Genomic DNA, 13758 nt, shown 5'->3' with positions numbered 1-13758 from the left:
TGGCCTGGTTTAGGGAAAAGCACACTCGCCACATCACGTTACAGGCAGGTACAAGAGTGGGATGCTGGTTTCGAGTTTAACATACCAGCTATGATGAATTGATTACAAAACCATAGACCTCTGACATAAATATCAAAAGCAGAGGATTTAAAGAGTCAATCGGAAATGTCTTCATATGAAAAAAACATATATTTCATACCTTATCACAATGTCATTACTATGGGTTTGCATTCTTCAATTACTCCTCAATATGCTATGCTTCTTCATACAAAGCCAGCTATGTAACTTATAGCAGATTCTTTGTATTCTAGCAGCACCTTCATTTGGACAATCTGCATAGTTCTGGTCATCCATGTCTGGGCAACAAATAAATGTATAGAAATAAATAAATAAATAAATAAATAAATAACTGACAGAAGGATAACTCAGGGAGAAGCACCTGCATCATTCCCCCCAGAAACCAAACACCCCATGCCGATGACCGCGCAACAAGGGACCTGTGTGTGGAGCCCATCCAGTAAGAGCACGGCCCAGACATCGTGGAGTAATGAATGTATGAGTAAAAGACAGACAAATACATGGGTCAGTCTATGTTGATTCAATAAATATTTAAAGAAATATATACAAATAAGTAAATACTTTAATTCTTGAATGAATTCAATAAATAAATAAATACAATTATAGCTAGGAAAGACCAAGAGGGTAGGTAAAAAAATTAATTAAAGGGACAAAAGGGCACGCCATGCTTCATGTGCTTTATTAACAAAGGGTTACTCGAACCGTGATACACACTAAAAAAAGAGACACACTCCTTTGTGCCTAAAGATTGTGTTGCAAGGCCTCCCACTTTGGCCCCTCCTAGTCCCAAGACACTATATATCATTTGAAAAACTTTATTTATTTATTATTGCTAATCTTATTGGCTGCTGTTGGTGTTGCCTCGAGGATACTGGTTTTATCTCCTATTGCAATAGTTTTTTGGGGTTTTATTTTTTCCTCATCAGTAGACATTTGTACACAGACTTACACTGTTCGACTGTATTTAAATCTCCCATGTGATCGAACAGTTGCAAAAAAAAGCTTGTGGTGATTCTGGCTTAATTTGTAGGTGAGAAGGTCCCAGCAACAAGGATTCCAGTTCTTGAATGCATTGGCTTCCCACTTCCATCTTTTAACTTCAGCAGATATTCTTCAGCAGTTTCTCCTCACATCCTCCATTATTATTATTATTATTATTATTATTATTATTATTATTAATCTGAAATGAAAAAAATGACTTGACATGACAATTAACATGTGCAAATGATAACGGTGCATGACAGACATATGAAGACTTCAGAGGCAAATACCTCTATGTCCACCTGACATCGTTTGTTTTAAATTAGCCATTTGTATTAGGTTTCTAGGTTCAGGTTCAGTAATTTCACTTTCAATGCAATGAATAGGTTATTCATAACTGAATAAAATGTCTTACTTTCCAAAATGTAACTTTATTCAATGAATTTTCTTAAATCACATTTGTTTGGCTTCTTTTTTTTTTGCAGAATTGTTAATTGCAGAAATACTACCTAAATTTAGTCAGGAAGACCCTGATACTTTCTTTGTGCTGTTTGAACGGCCCAAGAGGCTTACTCTGCTCTTTCCCCAGAACAGACGCAGTCATATTCTGCTGTAAAAGCTGCTGTCCTCAAAGCCTATGAGCTCGTTCCAGAAGCTTACCGTCAAAAGTTTTGCCATTGAAGGCGGGCTGAGAAACAGTCGCATGTGGATTTTGCATGGGAATTATTGATCCAGTTTTCACGTTGGTATACTGCAACGGGTGCTAACACATTCGAAAAACTGATTTGATAACACTGGAACAGTTTAAAAGTTCAGTTCCCGATTCTGTTGCGGTTTATGTTACCGAATGACAAGCACGTACAGCGTCTGAAGCAGCCGTGTTTGCGGATGAATTTGTGTTGATTCGCAGGGGTGCGTTTGCCGATAGCCGTTTTTGGAACGATGCATTTCAAAATGATTCTCCTCATGCTCGCTCATTTAAGCCCTTTGCTGGGGGTAGGGGTGGTTCAGGAAAAGATGGGGGAGCTTGATCCTACAAAGGTTTGCTCCGCATGTCATCACTGAGGGCACTGGAAATGTGATCGTCCTAATAAGTTTGGTCAGCCTAAAAACGGTAATCGCTCACTGCATACTGGTCAGTTTGTTAAGCCAGTGGGGTTGGCAGCAGCAGCAACATACTGCCATAACCCTAACCTGTCTGAAACCAGTTTCAGTTGACACGAAACCGCAAGAGAAGGTGGCAGACCTATGCACCGTATACTTCTGGTGGTTTGATATCTTTGGTAGGCCAGAGAGCGAAACAACCCATTCAAATTTAGCATGACACAGGTGCTTCACAGTCTGAAATTACCCTTCGCTGCTGATTTCTTCACTGGGAGCAGAATGCTTATCCACAGTGGTACAGGTCATATAACTGCCTTTTCATATAGTCAGCCTCGAGACTGAGTGTGTGCGAGGTAATTTGGTGTTTGGTGTATGCCCTGAGTTACCTGTTGATGGTGTTGCATTACTACTTGGAAATAATTTGGCAGGATCTCCAAAGTTGGTTGGCTCACCACCTCCAGTGGTAACTTCAGAACCCCTCATATTTGGAACGGCCGATGAAATGGGGGTAAAGTTCCACGAGGTGTTTGTTTCGTGTGCTGTCACTCACTGAAAGCAGCCATGTCAAACGGGGAGAAGAGTCAGTCATTTTCTTGTTTACATCTTGAGTCTGGTGTACCCACGGTAGTACCTGTGCCTGAGTCAGTTGAGTCTGTCAGTGAGGCCGTCACCCCTATGCTCTCATTGTTGAAGGTCTCACAGGAGGAAGTAATTGAGGAACTGAAGGATGGTAGTCTTAACCGTTTGTTTGATCAAGTGGTCCCTGATGGTAAACTGATGGTTGTCACCCTGTTATTTCCTTCAAGACAACATGCTGTTGAAAATTTGCGTTTTGGAAAGACACGTTTGTTTTGGCGATGACATCGTACAGGTTGCTGTCCCAACAAAATGTAGAAATTAGGTACTGCATGTTGCCCATAATGGTACTGCGGGTCATACTGGTGTGAAAAACACATACAACTGTGTTTTGCAGAATTTTTTCTGGCCCTGGTTTTGCCCAGTATGTAAAAACATGTCATATGTCAGCTCACAGGCAAACCAACCCAAATAATACTGGTTGCTCCCCTGTATCTCATTCCGCCAGTAGCCAGTCCTTTTGAGTCCTGATTGTGGACTGTGTCCACTTCCTCCATCAAAAGCTGGACGTTGCTATTTGCTGACTTGTGTCAGTCCACACGTTATACAGAGGCATATCTGCTGCGTTCGATCACCACAAAGTCTGTACTGAAGGCTTTGACCACTTTTATGTCCACCTTTGATATTCCAGAGGTTATTCAATCTGACCAAGGGTCCAATTTTACGCCTAAGCAATGCACTATGGCTCTTAAACAGCTGAGAACACAACGTAATGTCTTGTGTGCACGCCATCCACAAAGTCAAGACGTTTTACAGCGTTTTTGTCAAACACTGAAGACACTTTTGCGTTGATATTGCACAGAACTCCGTCATGACTGGGAAGAAGGCCTCCCTTGGCTGTTGTTGCCCATTAGAGAGGTTGCCCAAGAAAGCACGGGATTCAGTCCAAATGAGCTTGTGTTTGGTCATGCTGTCCGTGGTCTGGTGGCAGTAATTGCTGATGAGTGGCGGACCAAAGAGCCCCCTGAGAATGTTTTGGATTACGTTAGTGGTTTTCAGCTACGTCTGCATAAAGCTCAGGCTGCAGCCCAGAAAGCACTGGGTTCCGCCCAGTCAAAAGTGAAACGTCTGTTTGACCGGGGTGCAAAAGGTCGAAGTTTTAAATCCAGTAATCAGGTACTGGCCTTGTTACCGATCCTGGGAAGCCCTTTCCAGGCTAAATTAGCAGGTACTTATACTGTGGACTGCTGCCTATCAGACTCTAACTATTTGATTTGCACTCCTGACCATAGGAGGAATGTTCAGCTATGTCACATTAATTTGCTGAAGCCCTTTTACAGTGAGGAAGCTTGGAGTTTTTATAAATGGCGAGTGCCAGACACAATTCTCAATACACAACGGTCACCTCTCTGGGTAAGGCGGCTGGGCAGGGGGTGGTTCTTCCAGTTCAAGCTAGTCCAGTCCAGTTCATTGATATTGCAGGTAAAATTCTCAGAGCACCTGTTATTCCCAGGCGGTCTCCCATCCAAGTACTAACCAGCCCCGAAGTGTAACCACCCTTATCCATAAAACGGTAGTCTTGGTCCAACAGCATGAAGTTTGACCTCATGAACAGGCCTCAAATCAAGGCATTTCAAAGGAAATTTAAATAGAGTGGGGAAACAATGAGTGATGTATGCTGACTATGAAATGGAATATAATCATAATAATGTTGACTGAGCACACATGCTCTTTTGTAGCAAAGCCCTGTGAAGTGGCCTAAACCTTGTCTTCAGATTGTGGGAGGAAACCGGAGTGCCCAGTGAAAACTCACGCAGACATGGGGAGAACATACCAACTCCGCACAGGACCTTGTTGTGAGGCGACAGTGCTACCCACTGCACCACCGGGCTGCCCGAAATATAAAAACAATTATAATCTGAATGTCTTTGGACTGTGGGAGGAAACTGGAGTACCCGAAGGAAACCCACTTAATTCCAGCTTGGGGGCTCTTTCAGAGTGGCCACTTGCTTATATATATCGTTTACATAGGCCATGACATTATTTCCAACATTTGGTATGTACGTACAACACTGGGCTTGAATAACTCCAAAAGCACCACCTTCATCAGCTAACGCGATGTCTAGGGCCATGCGATTCTGTAAAACCATCTGTCATATGGATTATCTCCCTTACGTGTGTGATTTGTCTAATTTCGTTGAGGGCGACGGTCACTCCATGAACTGGAATTAACTGCTGAAAAGAATTCAGGAGCAGGAGAGGCGACGACTTCTTTACTATGGAATAGATCTCGTTTTACTTTATGAATTATCGGATGCGAACGGTCACTCGCATGGCGGGTACCACATAGGCCAAATAGCAGGCACCAGACCATTTCTCAGGGAGCTGTGAGTTAGCGTACTTGCCACAAACGAACCTGGTTCCGTTCATTGCAGCGCGTACATGGTTCGGCAGAATCAAGGTTTCATTGTTATTATGCCACGTGATTGTTGTACTTATTTGTCCTATGGATACATAAAAATCACATACACTTTGTCCTAAAACTACAGGATCGAGTTCTGGGTTACTGACCCAACATAATAATCCCTTAGGTGCATAACTAATCTTCACCTGTTCCGGTGAGTTGTCAATTATTTGTCTCTCGTACAAAGTGATATTATCTTCTCATTGGCCTCCACTGGCTTCCTATTGCCGCAAGCATCCGTTTCAAGGCCCTAGTGTTGGCATTTCAGGCTGCTAAGGGGACTGCCCCACCTTACATACAATCCCTGATCACTCCCTACTCCCCAGCTAGACCACTCCGGTCTGCCAGCTCTGGTCGCCTTATGGTTCCCTCTCTACGTGCACCTGGCGGTCGAGCTGCACGTTCACGCCTGTTTTCCGTTCTGGTTCCTCAGTGGTGGAATGACTTGCCTACCACTGTCAGAACAGCAGAATCCCTCCCCCTATTTCGACGCAGACTCAAAACCCACCTTTTCAAACTCTACCTTAGTCCTCCCTCCTGATTTCCCCTGCCCCTCCTTTCTGATATCCCTATCCTTGTCTAACCCCCCCCCCCCCAAAAAAAAAAAAAAATTCACTTATGATGACAACTATGTTTAGAACAGCATTTCATGTGTATTTTGCTAGTTTCTGGATGTGATGCTTTGACTTATGGTAGAACCTATGCACTTGTAAATCGCTTTGGATTAAAAGCGTCTGCCAAATGACTAAAATGTAAATGTAAATGTAAATATTATCTCGATAAAAAACGGCTAATGCGATTATTGAATTGTTACAACCCTGGCTCAGGGAATATAATATAGTGGAAACAGACACAGTTACAATATTTGAAAAGAACTACATTTATTGTAACACAGGAACTATGAACTGCTCAAAACAAAATGGTGGAGGTTGAAGGCCCTGCTGCCGCGGAGCTGGCTGCCAAGACAAAGAGAGAGTGAGAGAGAGCATGTGGAGGAAGGGGAGGAGTTTATAGACTCCAGCCTATGGCAGGTGTGGCGGGTTAGTAATCAGTGCAGGGTTCACCTCCTGGCTCCACCTGCAGGACGAGACTGGAACCACACATACCCCCATACATAACAGTATGCAATGACATAATCAATCAGGGTGAACAGAATCGGCATGTGTGGTAGGTTTCTGATGAAACGGGTAACAGACCACAAACCCAACATGAGTTGTAACCCTTTGCCTGAGCGAAGGCGGCAGCAGCTGTAGCTAGAAATGTGTTATCCCCGGGCTCATCGTTAATGCTATCATATGATGCCTGGGCCCCTAGAAAACCTGCTATACATAAACATTACGCTGGTAACTGAATTGGGGTAGTCAGTGGGTTATGCTTGTGAGTTAAACTTGGGGTGTGTAGTTTGTATTAGTGTGTGTCTGTGATTGTCTCGGTCTCTGGTCCCATTCACGGCAAGAATTTGTTGTTATTGTTGGGGCTCTGGCGATGAATGTTCCTTTCTTGGAGGCCTCGTTGTCTTGCCGCAGGGTAGTCGACTGCTTTGACATCAGTGTCGGGGATGTCTGGTCGTCTCCAATCTGAATCAGACAAGAGAGAAAAGAATGTGGCAGTATCGAAGAAAACTTAACTCATGCATAGGATATATACAACGTGGTATTTCAAAATACACATGAGCAGGAATGGCTATGACTTTCTTGCGTCACTAGGGGGCTCAGTAAGTTTGCAAAAGCTAGCATGAACCCATCTATTCTTGCCTTGTAGTTTAACTGCTGTGTCAGTCGTCAACAGAACCTGAAATGGCCCATCCCACTTCGCCTCTAATGTTACGCGTTGTGGTTTGTGCACCATTACCCATTGCCCTGGAACAATGAAGTTATACATTATAATGTAAATGAACAGAATGGCTCTAACCTGTTAGAACAGACTAACAGTAATGTATATGAGCAGAATGGCTCTAGCCTGTTAGAACAGACTGTAACAGTAATGTATGTGAGCAGAATGGCTCTAGCCTGTTAGAACAGACTGTAACAGTAATGTATATGAGCAGAATGGCTCTAACCTGTTAGAACAGACTGTAACAGTAATGTATGTGAACAGAATGGCTCTAGCCTGTTAGAACAGACTGTAACAGTAATGTATATGAGCAGAATGGCTCTAACCTGTTAGAACAGACTAACAGTAATGTATATGAGCAGAATGGCTCTAGCCTGTTAGAACAGACTGTAACAGTAATGTATGTGAACAGAATGGCTCTAGCCTATTATAACAGACTAACAGTAATGTATATGAGCAGAATGTTTCTACCCTTTTAGAACAGACTGTAACAGTAATGTATGTGAACAGAATGGCTCTAGCCATTTTTTTAATTCTTTAAAATCTAGTATGCTAACCACTCATATCTCTTGTGTAAATATGATGATTTCTGTTCACAGAATACAGATAACTCAACTTTAAACTATACAACCCATCAGATGGATAGGTAAATTATTTTAAATGAGAATGGTTCTTAAAATGATACTTCTAATACAGGCAGCATAGCTGCAGTAACTATGATAACATATCTTGGTCCACATTCACTGATGTGTTTTTGTTTTGTTCCATTTTTTGGTTTGTCTTTACAGTGGAGTTTCATTGATTAGAGAATACATTAACTGAAACTACCCCTCATTGAAATGTAAATTAACACAATGGCAATAACCTGTTAGAACAGACTGTAACAGTTATGTATATGAGCAGAATGGCTCTAACCTGTTAGAACAGACTGTAACAGTAATGTATGTGAGCAGAATGGCAATAACATGTTAGAACAGACTGTAACAGTAATGTATGGATGGATTTTCACACTGGTGTTTAATTAATGAAGGAATATATTCACTGAAAGCACCCCGATAAAATATGTACATGAACAGCATCAGAATGGCTTTAACCTGTTATAAGAAGTCCATACAGACTAGCAGGGGCAGTCATGTATTTTTATCAGCTTTCAGTACAGGCTGTGCACAGCGCATCTAATGGTATTCTTATCAGCTTTGTGATCTCCCCCACAAAGTCATGCACTCCCATACCTTCATCCTGCAGCTGTTCTCTCTGGCGATTATGTTCACTCTTCATTATCTTGCCTGTTCACAGAATACAAGTAACACAGCAAGTAACTTCAAACAGAACATTTAAACCACAATGCCTTTTTAATATGCATTTAAAATGCAATACCCTTTACATATTTATTAGTCTCATCAGATAGATTAACTTACCTAAAATGACAGTTAATAGAAGTACTACAATCACCGCAGGCACAAGCCCAGCAACTCTGGAACGAGGATAATTTCTTGGTCCACATTCACTGTCTGATGTGTTTGTTCCAGCTGTAATTTCCTGAAGTACCAAGGATTGGCAACTGTCAGAAAAGTAAATTCATTAAAAGAAAATCTCAAATAATCATCAGGGTTATATTTAGTATCAAACCCAATTTATGTAATTTGGGAATAAATGCAGGAAACTTACTCTGTGTGTGGTTTGCAGAATGCAGAAAAATAATTTTCTGAAAATGTTCTGTCAGGACATTCTCCGCATTCAGTATTAGTCAGTGTTGTTCCTGTGCAAGTAAATATTGGACTGTATTTTAAGACATTTATAATCTCCTCCCATTCGGAAATGAGAGGAAATTACACCTGTAACCTACAGCAGATATTGTAAAAAAGAAAAACTACTTTGAGTGGCTTCAGAAAGTATTCAGACCGCTTGAGTTTGCCTACTTTGTTTAAGTTTTCTTTTTTAATAAATTCTCAAAGAAATTCTAAATTCTAAAATTTTGGGTTATTGAGTGTATATTGTAAATCTACAACACTGTGCAAAATGTGAAGGGGGCTGAATACTTTCTGAATCCACGCTGCTCTAAGCACAGGGTACAGGACGATCTGCTTTAACTTGATTTAAAAAAAAGAATCAGTTTGTCCAGCTTGCCCATGAGCTAGCTATCTGATTGGCTGACACATGCCTGAACTACTCAGGCTAAAGACATGCATGCAGCTGATCTGATTCGATGAAAGGCATGTGGAAGGAACCATGGGAAATATTTTTAAAAATAATAAAACTGAAATAAATGATTAATTCATGTTTATTTCAGGGAGCTCATGTTTTTTGACTGTTGGATGCAGTTTCACCATCATGACTATTTGGGTTTTGAACCCCCCCATAGATATGATACAAACCCACCATTGCGTTTGATGAATTGCCCAGGCCTGCAGATGGTGTGTCTCTGTGCAAATCTGCAGCCCTTCTTATGTGTCTCAGTGCAGTAGTGCTGATCCAGAGGCCCACACACTGTGTCAGAGGTGGGAGTGCACTCCCTGACTGTTCTTAACCCTAAATCTGAACAGAGAATAAAGACCCATATTAATACATTATGTGAGCGTTTCCGCAACAGACTGGTTCATCATTCACCATCATTTAAAAAAAGTAAAAACATAATGAACGATCTGATTAGAAATATTATATATTATTAAAAGGACAATCAAGCAAGTTGCAAATGCCCAAGCATTAATCTTACCTGGATGACACGCATTGCAAGGCAAACATTCTGGGAGACTACTGGGAAGGTCGATGAATGATTTTTGAGCACATGGCGAACACCAGGTGCTATTGTATTGTGTGCAGTGTTTGTAAACATATGTCCCTAAAAGGGGAAAACAGACAAAGGTCAAATGTACACATTTTAAATGACATTCCATGACAACAAAAAAGCTTTTCATTTCACTTCCTAATCCCTGTAAGCCAACATCTACTGCAGTAAAAGCTTTATTTTGATAAAAGACGGTGACTTACCAGGTGAGCACCTTAGACAGCACTCTCCATGTATTAAATATTCTTTACTTCCACAGCAATAGGAGAGTCCACAGAACAGGAGCAACAGATATACCTGAAACACGTGAAATATTACAAATAAAACTAAAATAAGTTAGTTATTTCTGCTTTCAATTATACACTCAGTGAGCACTTTATTAAGTAATTATTACTTTATCTCTGAACACAAAATGTGTCAATCCTCTTTAGTGGATTAAGAGGATCCACCTGCGTCTCTGAACACACAATGCATCATTACTCTCAGTGGATAGGCTACAGCAGTAGAAGTCTAAAAAATACGTCTAATAAAGTGCTCATTGTAGTAACTGTGCAATGACAATGACAGATGTTACCTTCTGATTGTAATAAAGACGTGTATTGTTATTTGACGTTTAAACAAAACTGGAATAAGGAACATACTGTACATGTGCTGACAGAATCACACACCAAGATGTGATTTATAAGACCAAAAAGCTGTATTAATCAGATAATGAGGTTAAATATTTGTTTCTCACCATCCACATCCAAAAATGCCACATATCTTGATTTTCCTTTCTTTTAAAGCATATTCCTGTGTGCAATTAAATTGACCGTATTAATTTAATTTCAGTCCAAGAGAGATGAAAGAGATGAAAACCAATTTCGTTACTTTCGTTACTTTCGTTTTGACGGCTCTCCGCTTGTAGCCTATTTGAAGAGTTTAAAACTAGCGCTATGATTGGTCGAAGTCTTGTTTTCCCAACAGGTTGCTGCCCAATGCGTTTACATACATAGACGAGTTGCCTCGTGCGCGAATGCACAGAAAGTTCGCGTATTTTGAAGTGACAAATTGTAGCAGCGTTGTTTGGTGTCTAAATGCGTATCTGCTACGCAAAATCGTAAAGGTTGGCAGGTCTGGTCCTGGGTAGGAAGTAGTAGAAAGAAAAGCGCATGCATCTGTCATCGCTTCTCTTTTTGCGCTTGCTGAGTGACCTAGCTAACTAGTTGGTTTAAAACCAACTTCCAATTGCAATGGAACGAGCCAAATGGTAGCTGAAAGTTTTGCAAATTCAGCCATCGCTTCCGGACAATTACCGTACTTGCACAGGAACAACACTGACTAATACTGAATGCGGAGAATGTCCTGACAGAACATTTTCAGAAAATTATTTTTCTGCATTCTGCAAACCACACACAGAGTAAGTTTCCTGCATTTATTCCCAAATTAAATAAGTTGTGTTTGATACTAAATATAACCCTGATGATTATTTGAGATTTTCTTTTAATGTATTTACTTTTCTGACAGTTGCCAATCCTTGGTACTTCAGGAAATTACAGCTGGAACAAACACATCAGACAGTGAATGTGGACCAAGAAATTATCCTCGTTCCAGAGTTGCTGGGCTTGTGCCTGCGGTGCTTGTAGTACTACTATTAACTGTCATTTTAGGTAAGTTAATCTATCTGATGAGACTAATAAATATGTAAAGGGTATTGCATTATAAATGCATATTAAAAAGGCATTGTGGTTTAAATGTTCTGTTTGAAGTTATGTGCTGTGTTACTTGTATTCTGTGAACAGGCAAGATAATGAAGAGTGAACATAATCGCCAGAGAGAACAGCAGAATGAAGGTATGGGAGTGCATGACTTTGTGGGGGAGATCACAAAGCTGATAAGAATACCATTAGATGGGCTGTGCACAGCCTGTACTGCAGCTGTTACAGTCTGTTCTAACAGGCTAGAGCCATTCTGTTCACATACATTACTGTTACAGTCTGTTCTAACAGGCTAGAGCCATTCTGTTCACATACATTACTGTTACAGTCTGTTCTAACAGATTAGAGCCATTCTGTTCACATACATTACTGTTACAGTCTGTTCTAACAGGCTAGAGCCATTCTGTTCACATACATTACTGTTACAGTCTGTTCTAACAGGCTAGAGCCATTCTGTTCACATACATTACTGTTACAGTCTGTTCTAACAGGCTAGAGCCATTCTGCTCATATACATTACTGTTACAGTCTGTTCTAACAGGCTAGAGCCATTCTGCTCATATACATTACTGTTACAGTCTGTTCTAACAGATTAGAGCCATTCTGCTCATTTACATTACTGTTACAGTCTGTTCTAACAGGCTAGAGCCATTCTGTTCACATACTTTACTGTTACAGTCTGTTCGAACAGGCTAGAGCCATTCTGTTCACATACATTACTGTTACAGTCTGTTCTAACAGGCTAGAGCCATTCTGCTCATATACATTACTGTTACAGTCTGTTCTAACAGGCTAGAGCCATTCTGCTCATATACATTACTGTTACAGTCTGTTCTAACAGGTTAGAGCCATTCTGCTCATATACATTACTGTTACAGTCTGTTCTAACAGGCTGGAGCCATTCTGTTCACATACATTACTGTTACAGTCTGTTCCAGCAGTCTAGAGCCATTCTGCTCATATACATTATAATGAGGGGTAGTTTCAGTTAATGTATTCTCTAATCAATGAAACACCACTGTAAAGACAAACCAAAAAATGGAACAAAACAAAAACACGTCAGTGAATGTGGACCAAGATAAGTCATCATAGTTACTGCAGCTATGCTGCCTGTATTAGAAGTATCATTTTAAGAACCATTCTCATTTTAAATAATTTACCTATCCATCTGATGGGTTGTTGTAGTTTAAAGTTGAGTTATCTGTATTCTGTGAACAGAAATCCTCATATTTACACAAGAGATATGAGTGGTTAGCATACTAGATTTTAAAGAATTAAACAAGGACATAAAAAATAAAAGTAATGTTACATTTTAAAGTTATTCTGAAAGATGTAAACTTTGTAATCAAGTAACTAAATAATTAACCAGTATTTTGCTTTCAGAGAGGAGAATGAAGAACATGGTATGTGTGAAACGTTTCACATAAATTTTCTACATTTTTAAATACATTTCAAGTGCAGAGTTGGCTACTTGCTATAATGTTAGTTTCAATAATTCTGGAGTCACTCCTGGTGTTGATGAATGAAATTATACTTTTATGGTTAATACTGTATTTACTGAGAAAGTCTCCACTTGTTTAGGAAACAGAAAATGAAAACGTGTCAAACCAGCGGCAGGAGAACGGTGTAGGATCCACATTTCCCACAAAGGACAATTCCGCGTCGTCCACCCCGCATGACGTCTAGTTCGTTTCAGCCAATCCCGGAATGGCGGGAGCAGTAAACTGTCCCGTATAGGACCAAAACATGTTCTCGGGATCCCCCATCTTTCTTCCTCTTCTCCTTCGATTCATTCCCTTCTTCAACGCACCCTTTTTGGCCATTTGCTTCAGCTCATCTGCTCTGAGACTCGGACAGAGGCTGAATGCTGCACAGCACACTACCAGGCCTACGGACACACCCAGTTACCTCGCGGTAACTTCGTGGCCTGTAGTGAGTGGAAACTGGTGTACGCGGAACGCTACATCAGTTTACCCCTGCAAAGCTCACCAACGAACAACAGCAACAAACTTTTCCACCCGGAAAAGGGACCAACGAACATCCTTCCAGCAACCGAGCGGACCAGACGACAACGCACGGCTTTGCGCGCCTCTCCAGGACATCATTCACAGCACCATCACGGCTCCTGTAAGGACAGCACGTCTTTTGGATCCAATGCGTATGGACTCAGTAAGAGAACAAACATTTAGGCATAGCCAGTGTTTAGTTTAGTCTTAACTGTTTTTGTGAATCTGTGATTC

General features: G+C 40.9%; 2 long non-coding RNA genes across 2 annotated transcripts; one reads left to right on the top strand and one right to left on the bottom strand.

Moving 5' to 3' along the window:
• Window positions 1–8465: 8465 nt before the first annotated feature.
• On the bottom strand, window positions 8466–9866 carry LOC133109602 (uncharacterized). Its single transcript, XR_009704771.1, has 4 exons — window positions 9750–9866; window positions 9416–9571; window positions 8705–8795; window positions 8466–8597 (listed from the first exon to the last, which is right to left on the bottom strand). It is a non-coding gene; the product is annotated as an uncharacterized LOC133109602 (long non-coding RNA).
• A 1000-nt stretch (window positions 9867–10866) lies between these two features.
• Window positions 10867–12922, top strand: LOC133110325 (uncharacterized). Its single transcript, XR_009704845.1, has 4 exons — window positions 10867–11220; window positions 11328–11470; window positions 11603–11653; window positions 12902–12922. It is a non-coding gene; the product is annotated as an uncharacterized LOC133110325 (long non-coding RNA).
• Window positions 12923–13758: the final 836 nt, after the last annotated feature.

The sequence above is a fragment of the Conger conger genome, chromosome 14 (assembly GCF_963514075.1).
Source record: "Conger conger chromosome 14, fConCon1.1, whole genome shotgun sequence".
Lineage (NCBI taxonomy): Eukaryota > Metazoa > Chordata > Actinopteri > Anguilliformes > Congridae > Conger > Conger conger.
This window is presented reverse-complemented; position numbering and strand designations above follow the sequence as displayed.